Raw genomic sequence first — 13,401 nt, 5'->3', positions numbered from 1 at the left:
ACATCTTCTTTATCCATTCATCTGTTGATGGACATCTAGGCGCTTTCCACAGTTTGGCTATTGTGGACATTGCTGCTATAAACATTCGGGTGCACGTGCCCCTTCGGAGCACCACGTTTGTATCTTTAGGATATATACCCAGGAGTGCAATTGCTGGGTCATAGGGTAGCTCTATTTTCAGTTTTTTGAGGAACCTCCACACTGTTTTCCAGAGTGGTTGCACCAGCTTGCATTCCCACCAACAGTGTAGGAGGGTTCCCCTCTCTCCGCATCCTCGCCAGCATCTGTCATTTCTTGACTTGTTAATTTTAGCCATTCTGACTGGTGTGAGGTGGTATCTCATTGTGGTTTTGATTTGTATTTCCCTGATGCCGAGTGATGTGGAGCATTTTTTCATGTGTCTGTTGGCCATCTGGATGTCTTCCTTGCAGAAATGTCTGTTCATGTCCTCTGCCCATTTCTTGACTGGATTATTTGTTCTTTGGGTATTGAGTTTGATAAGCTCTTTATAGATTTTGGATACGAGCCCTTTATCTGATATGTCGTTTGCAAATATCTTCTCCCATTCTGTCAGTTGTCTTTTGGTTTTGTTAACTGTTTCCTTTGCTGTGCGAAAGCTTTTGATCTTGATGAAATCCCAATAGTTCATTTTTGCCCTTGCTTCTGTTGCCTTTGGCGATGTTCCTAGGAAGAAGTTGCTGCGGTTGAGGTCAAAGAGGTTGCTGCCTGCATTGTCCTCAAGGATTTTGATAGATTCCTTTCGCACATTGAGGTCCTTCATCCACTTTGAGTCTATTTTCGTGTGTGGTGTAAGGAAATAGTCCAATTTCATTTTTCTGCATGTGGCTGTCCAATTTTCCCAGCACCATTTGTTGAAGAGGCTGTCTTTTTTCCATTGGATATTCTTTCCTGCTTTGTCGAAGATTAGTTGACCATAGAGTTGAGGGTCTATTTCTGGGCTCTCTATTCTGTTCCATTGGTCTATATGTCTGTTTTTGTGCCAGTACCATACTGTCTTGATGATGACAGCTTTGTAATAGAGCTTGAAGTCTGGAATTGTGATGCCACCGACTTTGGCTTTCTTTTTCAATATTCCTTTGGCTATTCGAGGTCTTTTCTGGTTCCATATAAATTTTAGGATTATTTGTTCTATTTCTTTAAAAAAAATGGATGGGATTTTGATAGGGATTGCATTAAATGTGTAGATTGCTTTAGGTAGAATAGACATTTTCACAATATTTGTTCTTCCAATCCATGAGCATGGAATATTTTTCCATTTCTTTGTGTCTTCCTCAATTTCTTTCATGAGTACTTTATAGTTTTCTGAGTATAGATTCTTTGCCTCTTTGGTTAGATTTATTCCTAGGTATCTTATGGTTTTGGGTACGATTGTAAATGGGACTGACTCCTCAATTTCTCTTTCTTCTGTCTTGTTGTTAGTGTAAAGAAATGCGACTGATTTCTGTGCATTGACTTTATATCCTGACACTTTACTGAATTCCTGTATAAGTTCTAGCAGTTTTGGAGTGGAGCCTTTTGGGTTTTCCACATATAGTATCATATCATCTGCAAAGAGTGATAGTTTGACTTCTTCTTTGCCGATTTGGATGCCTTTAATTTCTTTTTGTTGTCTGATTGCTGAGGCTAGGACTTCTAGTACTATATTGAACAGCAGTGGTGATAACGGACATCCCTGCCGTGTTCCTGACCTTAGCGGAAAAGCTTTCAGTTTTTCTCCATTGAGAATGATATTTGCGGTGGGTTTTTCATAGATGGCTTTGATAATATTGAGGTATGTGCCTTCTATCCCTACACTTTGAAGAGTTTTAATCAGGAAGGGATGCTGCACTTTGTCAAACGCTTTTTCAGCATCTATTGAGAGTATCATATGGTTCTTACTCTTTCTTTTATTAATGTATTGTATCACATTGATGGATTTGCGGATGTTGAACCAACCTTGCAGCCCTGGAATAAATCCCACTTGGTCGTGGTGAATAATCCTTTTAATGTACTGTTGGATCCTATTGGCCAGTATTTTGGTGAGAATTTTCGCATCTGTGTTCATCAAGGATATTGGTCTGTAATTCTCTTTTTTGGTGGGATCCTTGTCTGGTTTTGGGATCAAGGTGATGCTGGCCTCATAGAATGAGTTTGGAAGTTTTCCTTCCATTTCTATTTTTTGGAACAGTTTCAGGAGAATAGGAATTAATTCTTCTTTAAATGTTTGGTAGAATTCCCCTGGGAAGCCGTCTGGTCCTGGACTTTTGTTTGTTTGGAGATTTTTGATGACTGTTTCAATCTCCTTACTGGTTATGGGTCTGTTCAGGTTATCTATTTCTTCCGGGTTCAGTTGTGGTAGTTTATACATCTCTAGAAATGTATCCATTTCTTCCAGGTTGTCAAATTTGTTGCCATAGAGTTGCTCGTAGTATGTTCTTATAATTGTTTGTATTTCTTTGGTGTTGGTTGTGATCTCTCCTCTTTCATTCATGATTTTATTTATTTGCGTCCTTTCTCTTTTCTTTTTGATAAGTCTGGCCAGGGGCTTATCAATCTTATTAATTCTTTCAAAGAACCAGCTCCTAGTTTTGTTGATTTGTTCTATTGTTTTTTTAGTTTCTATTTCATTGATTTCTGCTCTGATCTTTATGATTTCTCTTCTCCTGCTGGGTTTAGGCTTTCTTTGTTGTTCTCTCTCCAGCTCCTTTAGGTGTAGGGTTAGGTTGTGTATTTGAGACCTTTCTTGTTTCTTGAGAAAGGCTTGCACTGCTATATATTTTCCTCTCAGGACTGCCTTTGTTGTGTCCCACAGATTTTGAACTGTTGTGTTTTCATTATCATTTGTTTCCATGAATTTTTTCAATTCTTCTTTAATTTCCTGGTTGACCCATTCATTTTTTAGAAGGATGCTGTTTAGTCTCCATGTATTTGCGTTCTTTCCAAATTTCCTCTTGTGATTGAGTTCGAGCTTCAGAGCATTGTGGTCTGAAAATATGCAGGGAATGATCTCGATCTTTTGGTACCGATTGAGACCTGATTTATGACCCAGGATGTGGTCTATTCTGGAGAATGTTCCATGTGCACTAGAGAAGAATGTATATTCTGTTGCTTTGGGATGGAATGTTCTGAATATATCTGTGATGTCCATCTGGTCCAGTGTGTCATTTAAGGCCTTTATTTCCTTGTTGATCTTTTGCTTGGATGATCTGTCCATTTCAGTGAGGGGAGTGTTAAAGTCCCCTGCTATTATTGTATTACTGTCGATGTATTTCTTTGATTTTGTTACTAATTGGTTTATATAGTTGGCTGCTCCCATGTTAGGGGCATAGATATTTAAGATTGTTAGATCTTCTTGTTGGACAGACCCTTTGAGTATAATATAGTGTCCTTCCTCATCTCTTATTATAGTCTTTGGCTTAAAATCTAATTGATCTGATATAAGGATTGCCACCCCAGCTTTCTTCTGATGTCCATTAGCATGGTACATTGTTTTCCACCCCCTCACTTTAAATCTGGAGGTGTCTTCGGGTCTAAAATGAGTTTCTTGTAGGCAGCATATTGATGGGTTTTGTTTTTTTATCCATTCTGATACCCTGTGTCTTTTGATTGGGGCATTTAGCCCATTAACATTCAGGGTAACTATTGAGAGATATGAATTTAGTGCCATTGTATTGCCTGTAAGGTGATTGTTACTGTATATTGTTTCTGTTTCTTTCTGATCTACTACTTTTAGGGTCTCTCTTTGCTTAGAGAACCCCTTTCAATATTTCCTGTAGAGCTGGTTTGGTGTTTGCAAATTCTTTCAGCTTTTGTTTGTCCTGGAAGCTCTTTATCTCTCCTTCTATTTTCAATGATAGCCTAGCCGGATATAGTATTCTTGGCTGCATGTTTTTCTCGTTTAGTGCTCTGAATATATCATGCCAGTTCTTTCTGGCCTGCCAGGTCTCTGTGGATAGGTCCGCTGCCAATCTAATGTTTTTACCCTTGTATGTTACGGACTTCTTTTCCCGGGCTGCTTTCAGGATTTTCTCTTTGTCGCTAAGACTTGTAAATTTTACTATCAGGTGACGAGGTGTGGACCTATTTTTATTGATTTTGAGGGGCGTTCTTAGCATCTCCTGGATTTTGATGTTTGTTCCCTTTGCCATATTAGGGAAATTCTCTCCAATAATTGTCTCCAATATACCTTCTGCTCCCCTCTCTCTTTCTTCTTCTTCTGGAATCCCAATTATTCTAATGTTATGTCGTCTTATGGTGTCACTTATCTCTCGAATCCTCTCCTCGTGTTCCAGTAGTTGTTTGTCTCTCTTTTGCTCAGCTTCTTTATTCTCTGTCATTTGGTCTTCTATGTCACTAATTCTTTCTTCTGCCTCATTTATCCTGGCAGTGAGAGCTTCCATTTTTGATTGCACCTCATGAATAGCTTTTTTGATTTCAACTTGGTTAGATTTTAGTTCTTTTATTTCTCCAGAAAGGGCTTTTATCTCTCCGGAGAGGGTTTCTCTAATATCTTCTATGCCTTTTTCGAGCCCGGCTAGAACCTTGAGAATTGTCATTCTGAACTCTAGATCTGTCATGCTACCTATGTCTGTATTGATTAGGTCTCCAGCCTTCGGTACGGCCTCTTGTTCTTTTTTTTGAGGTGAGTTTTTCCGCCTTGTCATTTTGTCCAGGTAGGATTTGCTTTCTCCTGCTGTGGAATTCCGCTGTTCTTGGTGACTGAAGTTGGTTTTGGATGGTTTCTTGTTGATCTTCTGGGGGAGGGGCCTGTTGTAGTGTTGTAGTGATTCTCAAGTGTCTTTGCCGCAGGCGGAATTGCACCGCCCTTGCCAGGGGCCGGGCTAAGGAATCCGCTCGGGTTTGCTTTCGGGAGCTTTTGTTCCCTGAGCGCTTTCCGTAGAGTTCCGGAGGACGGGAATGAAGATTGCGGCCTCCCAATCTCTCGGCCCGGAGGAGCCAAGAGCTTGGGGTTCCGCTCCTCAGTGTGCTCTCAGAGCAAAGCGCCCAATAGCCCCGCCTCCCTGGCTTGCGGTCGCGCCTCGAGGAAAGCAGTCAATTGTTGGAGCTGGAGAAAAGCGCTGGGTCGCTTTTGTCTCTGTGGCCTCCGGCCGCGCTCCGAGCCCACCCAGCCTGCGACCGGCACAAGGTAACCCTGGGCTTAGAGCTCACTCCTCGGCTTTGTCGCTATAGCCGGCTTCCCCGCTCCAATACCTGCGAGCTCTGCGGCACTCAGACACCCCCAGTCCTTCTGTGACCCCGCGGGTCCTGGGGTTATGCTGACCCCGCCTGGGTTTCCCCCCTGTTTAGCCTCTGGAGCGATGTCTCCCAGTGGAGCCGACTTTTAAAAGTCCCGATTTTGTGCTCCGTCGCTCCGCCGCTTGCCGGGTGCCGGCCCCTCCCCCCGGGTTCTATCTTCCCGTCGCTTTGGATTCACTTCTCCGCAGGTCCTACCTTTCAGAAAGTGATCGATTTTCTGTTTCTGGGATTGTTGCTCTTCTTCTCTTCGATTTCCCGTTGGATTTGTAGGTGTTCACAATGGTTAGATAAGCTATCTAGCTGATCTCCTGCTACCCGATGTCGTCTCAGCCTGCTACTTCTCCGCCATCTTGACTCCTCCCATGGTGTATAATTCTTTTAATATGCTGCTGGATTGTTGAACATTTTTGCATCTATATTCATAAAGTTATATTTGTCTACAGTTTTTTCTTGTGATTTCTTGTGATTATTTCTTGTGATTGTGATTTCTTGTGACCTGGTTGTGGTAATCAAGTAATATTGGCCTCATAGAATGAATTGAGAAGCATTTTCTTCTCTTCTACTTTTTTGGATGAGTTTGTGAATGAATGATGTTAATTTTTTAAATTTTTGCTAGAATTCACCTGCTAAGCCCTCTGGGCTAGAGCTTTTCTTTGTGGGATATTTTTTTTATTAATAATTCAGTTACTTTACTTGTTATAGGTCTATTTAGATTTTCTATATGCTCTTGATCAACTTTGGAATTTGGTGTCTTTCTAAGAATTTGCCCATTTTATTTAGGTTGTCTAATTCATTGGCATAAAACTGTTCATAATATTCCCTTAAGATCCTTTTTACTTTTGTAAGTTTGATAGTAATATCCCTCTTTCATTCCTGGTTTTAGTAATTTAGATTTTATTTTTGCCAGTCTACCTACATTTTTGTCAGTTTTGGCGATTTTTAGAAAAAGATTTTATTTATTTATTTGAGAGACAGAGCCTGCATGAGAGCATAAGCAGGGGGATGGAGCAAAGAAGAGGGAGAAGCAGACCTCCTGCTAAGGATAGAACCTGGGGCAAAACTAGAACCTAGGACCCTGACTGAGTTCATGACCTGAGCTGAAATCAGATGCTTAACTGACTGAGACACCCAGGCATCTCAATTTTGGTGATCTTTTTAAACAATCAAGTTTTATTTTCTCGATTGTCCTCCTAGGTACAATTTTATCTATTTCTGCTCTAATCTGTATAATTTCCCATTTCTTCTGATTGCTTTGGGCTTAGTTTGCTCTTCTTGTTTTTTAAGACAGAAGGTTAAGTTATTGACTTGAGATATTTCTCCTTTTTTACTGGAGCATTTACAGCTATTTCCCTCTGAGCATTGCTTTAGCTGCATCTATTGGTCTTTGGTATGTGGAGTTTTTGTTTTCATTCACCTTAATTTCAAACACATTTAGGAAGGTGTTGTTTAACTTCCATATATTTAGGGTTTCCCAAGTTTCCTTCTGTGATTTATTTCTAATTTCATTTCATTATTGTTGGAGAACATAGTTTGCATGATTTGGGTCCTTTTAAATGTATTGAGGCTTGTTATATGGTTTAACATATGGCCTGTCCTGGAGAATGTTCCCTGTGCACTCCTGTGGTGAGGTTAAGGATTTCAGGGCTGATGGAGGAAAGACAATAACGTGAGATGGCAGTATTGCACAATAGTATTATTGGGCCATGTTTTGCTGGGGTTCCAGGAGAGGGGAAGTCCCTCCCAGCAGGAGACTAACAGAGGAAGAGGGAAAGGCAGGTCCCTGGGAAGAGGTGAACAGAGAAGGGCTTATGTGTCTAAATGGTGTCATTTAGTGGCAGGATGGGAGGATCGGAGTCAGCACCAAAGGGAAACAGGGATTTGGGGACTTTTATGACCACAGGGTTTGTCTTATCTATGGCTAGTGGATAATTGGTACAGATTTGGAGAGAATACAAAGCAGGCAAGTTCTAAATGGCTAAAAATATTATTTTGGATATGTAAGAATTTGAGTTTGGCTTTGAGCTAATGGTACCAATTTGCTGTGAAAAAGTAAACAACATAAGGGCCAATATACAGGGGCCATCTTTGGCCCATTTATATAACAACATGAGAAAAATGTGTATTCTGCTGTTGTTTGGTGGGATGTTCTATAGATGTCTGTTCGGTATAGTTGGCTTTAGTGTTGTTCAAATCTTCTATTTCCTTCTTGACCTTCTGCATATTTGTTCAATCTATTATTGAAAGTGGGTCATTGGAGTCTCTATTATTGTTGGATTTTCAGTTTCTCCACTTTGCCTCCTACTTGCACATCTCTCCCGCCTCTCCTTTGTCAAGATAACTCTTTCTTGTAACATAAAAAGTTCAGGATTTATGGTGGTAGTCTGGCTCTTCTGGGCAGGGGGTAACTTTATTGGTTTGGGGGAGCTTTTCAATTTAATTTTTATTTTCTAGACTTCCATCACATTTGATTATTATTATTTTTAGATTATCATTATTATTTTTTTTTTTGCACATTCTAATCCTTTATTGGATAAGAGTTTAATGCAGTTAGGCCAGGAAATACAATAGGGATCATGCTAGGCTCAGAATCACTCCCTTTTCAATTTCAGTAGCTAGTGAGTGTTAAGCTTGTTAAAAGTATAAAGACTAAAAAAGAGTATCATGACCTCACCCAACCACTTCCTAATTTTCCTTCTTATTTTAAAGCGTGTAAGTATACAATGAATTTGTTTTCTCCTGTTAACTATTTTAATGCTTTAAAAGAATATATCAAAATCAAATGCTTTTCTCCTTTTTCCCTGTTTTTGGAACCCCTGCTTTATTGGCATCCTGAACACAGAATTTTTTGCCCCCCCCCCATGGAATTAGATACTACAAGGAAGTCTCCTTTGCTGTATAGGACCTGGGTGCCAAGCATCTGGGGCATGACTACCACTTCCTTCTCCCATGCCCATGTGGACTTCATCAAAACAATATGTATATCCTCTTCCATCAAAAGTCTGTTCATGTCTTTTACTCATTTTCTAAGTACATTTTGATTTTTTACTGTTGAGTTTTGACAGTTCTTTATATATTCTAGATACAAATCCTTTGTTAAATATGTGGTTTGCAAGTGTTTTCTCTAATTTGTAATTTCATTCCATTAACAGGTTCTTTTTTCCCTCTCAGCTTTATTGAGGTAGAATTGACAAATTGTGAGATATTGAAGGTGTACAATGTCATAATTTGATGTTTTTTAACAGGATCTTTTGGACAGCAAAAGTTTTAAATTTTGAAGAGTTTTTTTTTAGTCAGTTTTTCCTTTTATGGATTATGTTTTTGTTACCAAATTTAAGAACTCTTTGCCAAGTGCTAGGTCTTGAAAAAATACATTTATCTTGTCTTTTTTTCCTAAAACTTTTATAGTTTTATGCTTTATATTTAAAGCATGCTTTATATTTAAAGCATAAAGTATAAATAAATATAAAGCATAAATGATCCATTTTGAGTTAATTTTTATATACAACATGGGGTTTAGATTATTATTATTTTTTTTTTGCCCATGAGATATCCAATTGCTCTAGCATCATTTGTTGAAAATGCTATCCCTGCTCCATTGTATTGTATGGGTTCATTTCTGGGTTTTCTATTCTGTTTCATTCATTCATTCATTTATTCATTCATGTATTCCTTCACCAGTAGCACACAGTCTTGATTACTATAGTATAACAGTAAGCCTTAACATTCAGAAGGATAATTTCTCCCACTTTCTTCTTTTTTCTTTTAAGATTTTATTTATTTATACTTGAGAGACAGAGAGAGTGAGAGAGGCAGAGGCAGAGGCAGAGGCAGAGGGAGAAGCAGGCTCCCTGTGGAACTGGGAGCCTGACTTGGGACTTGATCCCGGGACCCCGGGATCATGACCTGAGCTGAAGGCAGACAGTTTAACCAACTGAGCCACTGAAATGCCCTTCTCCCACTTTATTCTTTTTCAGAATTATTCTGGCTCTTCTAGAGCCTTAACCATTCAATATAAATTTTAGAATAATGTTTTCAATGTTTAGAAAGAAGCTTGCTGAGATTTTGAAATAAGAATTACATAAAACCTATAGGTCAAGTTGAGGAGAATTGACATCTTTACAATGTTGAGTCTTCTAATCAACGAACATGGTATGTCTTTCCAATCACGCATACCTTGAAGAAATCCAACATGCTTATAGTGTATTATTCTTTTAATACATTGTTGTATTTGATTTATGAGTATTTTGTTGAGAAATTTTATATCTAAGTTCATGAGAAATATTGGTCTAAAAATTTTCTTTTTTCATACTGTTTTTTTGGTCTAGTTTTGGTATAGGACAATACTAGCCCCATAAAATGAGTTGGAAAGGATGCCCTCTTCTATTTTCTGGAAGGAATTATGTAAAACTGGTGTCCATTCTTTAAATGTTTGGTGGAATTTTCCAGTTAAACTTTCTGGGCTTGGACACTTTGATTTTTACTATTATTTTAATGTGAATTTATTTGTACCCTGAAGAACACAGCACTCAGAGAGACCGTGTCCAGGAAAGTCAGGAGAAATATGGGTCTCAATTAGTGTTATCTATCACATGTGTATGTGTCACGTTAGATTGTGAGCTTCTTCAGAGTGCCCATAGTGTGTTGGTCATCATTGGAACCTCAGCACCTATGATAGCACCTGGCACACAGTAGGTTGCTCAGTGTAAGATTGTTGAATAATTGAATGAATTATCAGCCCTAGGATTGTGCAGATTGGAAGCCTGATGCAGTTAGAGAAGCCTAGTGACGAGAAGGCAGCATGGAGGTGCTCGAGTCCTTCCTTGGGGGTGGAAAAATCTCTTTGGAAGAAAGGAGTAGATAGTATTTACGGCTCCGTTTCTTCCACCTACCTGCTTGAGCTGCTACCACGCAGACTCTGATCACCCACACCAGCTAGAGCAACTCATTGTGCTCAAGAACTTGAAGAGTATGAGGAGCTTGTAGAGGAGCGGGGTATGTAGGGGGTAGAACTAGGACTGGCTGTAGACTGCTGCTCTTTCCTTCTGTGGGTGTTTCCTTACACAGAAACAAGCTCTGAGAATTATATTTCAAAATTGAGGATGGACAGGAGATGACAGTGTATTGAGTTTAGGCATAGTTTATAGAGTATTAATTCTTTATTTAGAGTTGAACAGTCTCAGGTTTACAGAAGTAATTAAATGGCCTCGGTCTCTCTGAATTTCAAAAGCCACCCCAAGGTGTTTTCCACTTGTACTGTAGTTTCTAGTTGGCTAAGTGGTTTGTTTTGATATCCCTTTAATTATACAGTTTTAGAAGATTTTCTGCCAGAGTTACATTTGTGTGTAGGTGCACATGAGAGTACATATTATGCATGAGTAAATGAATAGGTTTTTAAGTGTTTTTCTACTGAGGACCCAGTTACTGAGTTTTGCTTATTTCATAGCATAGCAGAATGCCGAGATTGTTATGATTTTTTAAAAAGATTTATTTATCTATTTGAGAGAGAGAGAGAGCGCACGCGCATGAGTGGGGGTGCAGAGGGAGAGAGAGGGGAAGAAGACTCCCGGCTGAGGCCAGAGCTAATGCAGGGCTGGAACCCAGGACCTTGAGAGCATGACCTGAGCCAAAACCAAGAGTCTGTTACTTTAGCTGACTGAGCCGCCCACGCACCCCAGTAAGTGATTATTATTACTCTGTATTGGGACATCTTGTGGCATTTAAATTCTTTGATTTCTTCTTCTAGCACCATTTGTATTAACGGCTATCTTTAGTAACTGAAATTTTTTTTTAGCACTCACCTATCACTCTCTGGACCATCATGGGCTGCTTTTAAAAATATTTTACTATGTTGAATTGCTATTTGTTTCTGAGCTAAATGTTGATCCATTGTTTTGTCATTTAAGAGTTTTGGAATTTTATGGATTATAAAAGCAATGGACCTCATGTTAGGTTTATTGGTAGTCTCATTCTAGAATAATACCTCTGCATGATAATTCCGCAATACTATAGTTGATTAGTCAATATATAAAACTGATTATAAATACTGAATTCCTTAGGCTGTGTCCTAATATAAGATACTCTGGTGTAACTCACTGAGAGTTCTCTCCTTGAAAGCACCTTTGCCCTGATCCTAAGCTCAACCTGAATGAAATATTCTGTTTTACATTTGAGTTTACTACCGTCTTCTCTATGTCATCCCTTGGCATGTATACATTTCCCTCTTCACACAGAGTATTAGAATTATTTGTTTACATGCCTTTTCCCCTTACTGGATTTTTCATTCCCTTTGGGCAGGATCCATCTTTTTTCTGGTGCCTAATACAATTCCTAATTCAAAATATAAGCTGAAGGAGGAGAATCACTTTGTATCCACTACATAGAAGAGTGCCTACATGCAGGAAAGCATTCAATTTATTATCAAATGAATAAATTCATGGCAATAGCTGGTGCTCAGTAAATCTTCAATGAGTTAATGGGTCAGTTTGTAGTTACCCAGTGTGCTCCATAGGCAAAAATCACAATCATAATCCAGAGTTAGGAACTGCATGAAGGATACATATACCTGAATTTGTTTTTCAAGGTGGACCTCTTCCCACATCAAGAACATTGAACACCTGATAGTAAGCAAGAGTTGAAAGGTAAAAAATCCAGTCAAGTTGCAGTTGGATAGGAGAATAGACAACGAAGCATGGAGGGTGCTATTAGATAACATGGATTCTTTTTAAGCCTATGAATTTCAGTACATCAATGTGTGCACGTGGATAGAAACTTTGTCCTCCACATACTTAGGAATGCTGCTCAAAGAAGTTTTATAGATATACTCTTGTGCAACAAATAATTTCTCAAGTTATTTAGGAAAGAGAAGAGGAAATATATGCATAGTAGATACATAGTTTTCAGATTTTTGGACTTTTCTATTTCGGCTGATCGCCTGCAGCATTTTAGTAGTTTATAAACAGATCATTGATTGTCTTAGGAAATGCAGAAATGTAGTGTCTTCTGATTACCTGCTTTCTTTCTTCAATAATAATGATGATGATGATGATAATAATAATAATAAATACATAGTTGATATATATTTGAACCATCATGCCAAAGAGAATGAAAAATCAAACAAAAAACCTACCTGCCTTGCCCCAACATGTCTCATTGGCTCATAGCTGCATCAAAGATGGGAACAGGTGCTGGAAAATTCCATAGAGAGGCATGGCGGCAGGAGGCAGACATCAGAGTGATGTCTTTGCTGCTGGTTCCTCAAAGTATGAGTGAAAGGGGCCATGTCTGGCATTCACTTGCTCTTCAGAGCTGAGGCTTTTCCTTCCTATTAGATGGGAAGGGACTTCTGACTTGACTGGAGAGGGAGCATTCAGATATATCAGTGTTTTCCAAATTACTGCTTTTCATTAGTTTTTGACGCATCAGACATACTTCCCCCTCCTAATTCCTAATTCCTTGGTTTACTATCTCCTTTCTTTTTTTTTGTCTTCTTTTTCTCTTTTTTTTATCTTTTGCAGGGTCCCTGGTCTCTTGTTCCAAATGCTTAAAATGAGTGTTAGCCTTGATCCATGAGCATCTCTCTTCTAGTCTAGTCCAGAGGGGCCTGGAAGGAAGGGGGTTTATCTTGAGTTTGTGGAATCAGATGAGAAGCAGTCAAGTAGCCACTTAGAGGAAAATGGAAAGGATCGTCAGAATCATATAGCCCAGGTAGTGGGCAGTGCTGACTTTTGGTGCCAGAAGACTTTGAAGTACTGTAGAAAGGTCATGGATGTATGTTCAGGAAACTTTTAAAGTAAATCCATGAAATGCTGTAGGTTAAAGCTTCACATGAATGCTGGTAAAAATTTCAGATTTGATGGGGATACTCTATTGCTCTCACATATTACCTGTATTTATGCTTAATGTAACTGATACGTTGTAAATATATAATAGTAATTGTGATTGTTTATTTTGTTTTCACTCCCTTATATAAGCTCCATAAGAGCTAGGATTGATGTATGTATCCCCAGCACTTAGAACAGGACAAGGCTCATGGCAGATTCCCAATAAATATTTGCTAGATAAGTGCCACCAGATTTCTGTACTCCAGTCCTAGGTAGAATAGAAGACAGAATTTGTTGTCTGAAAGGCCCGAGTTTCAGCCCTGGC

This window comes from Martes martes (genome assembly GCF_963455335.1).
Source record: "Martes martes genome assembly, chromosome: 2".
Taxonomy (NCBI): Eukaryota; Metazoa; Chordata; class Mammalia; order Carnivora; family Mustelidae; genus Martes; species Martes martes.
Note: the sequence above shows the minus strand (reverse complement) of the source record.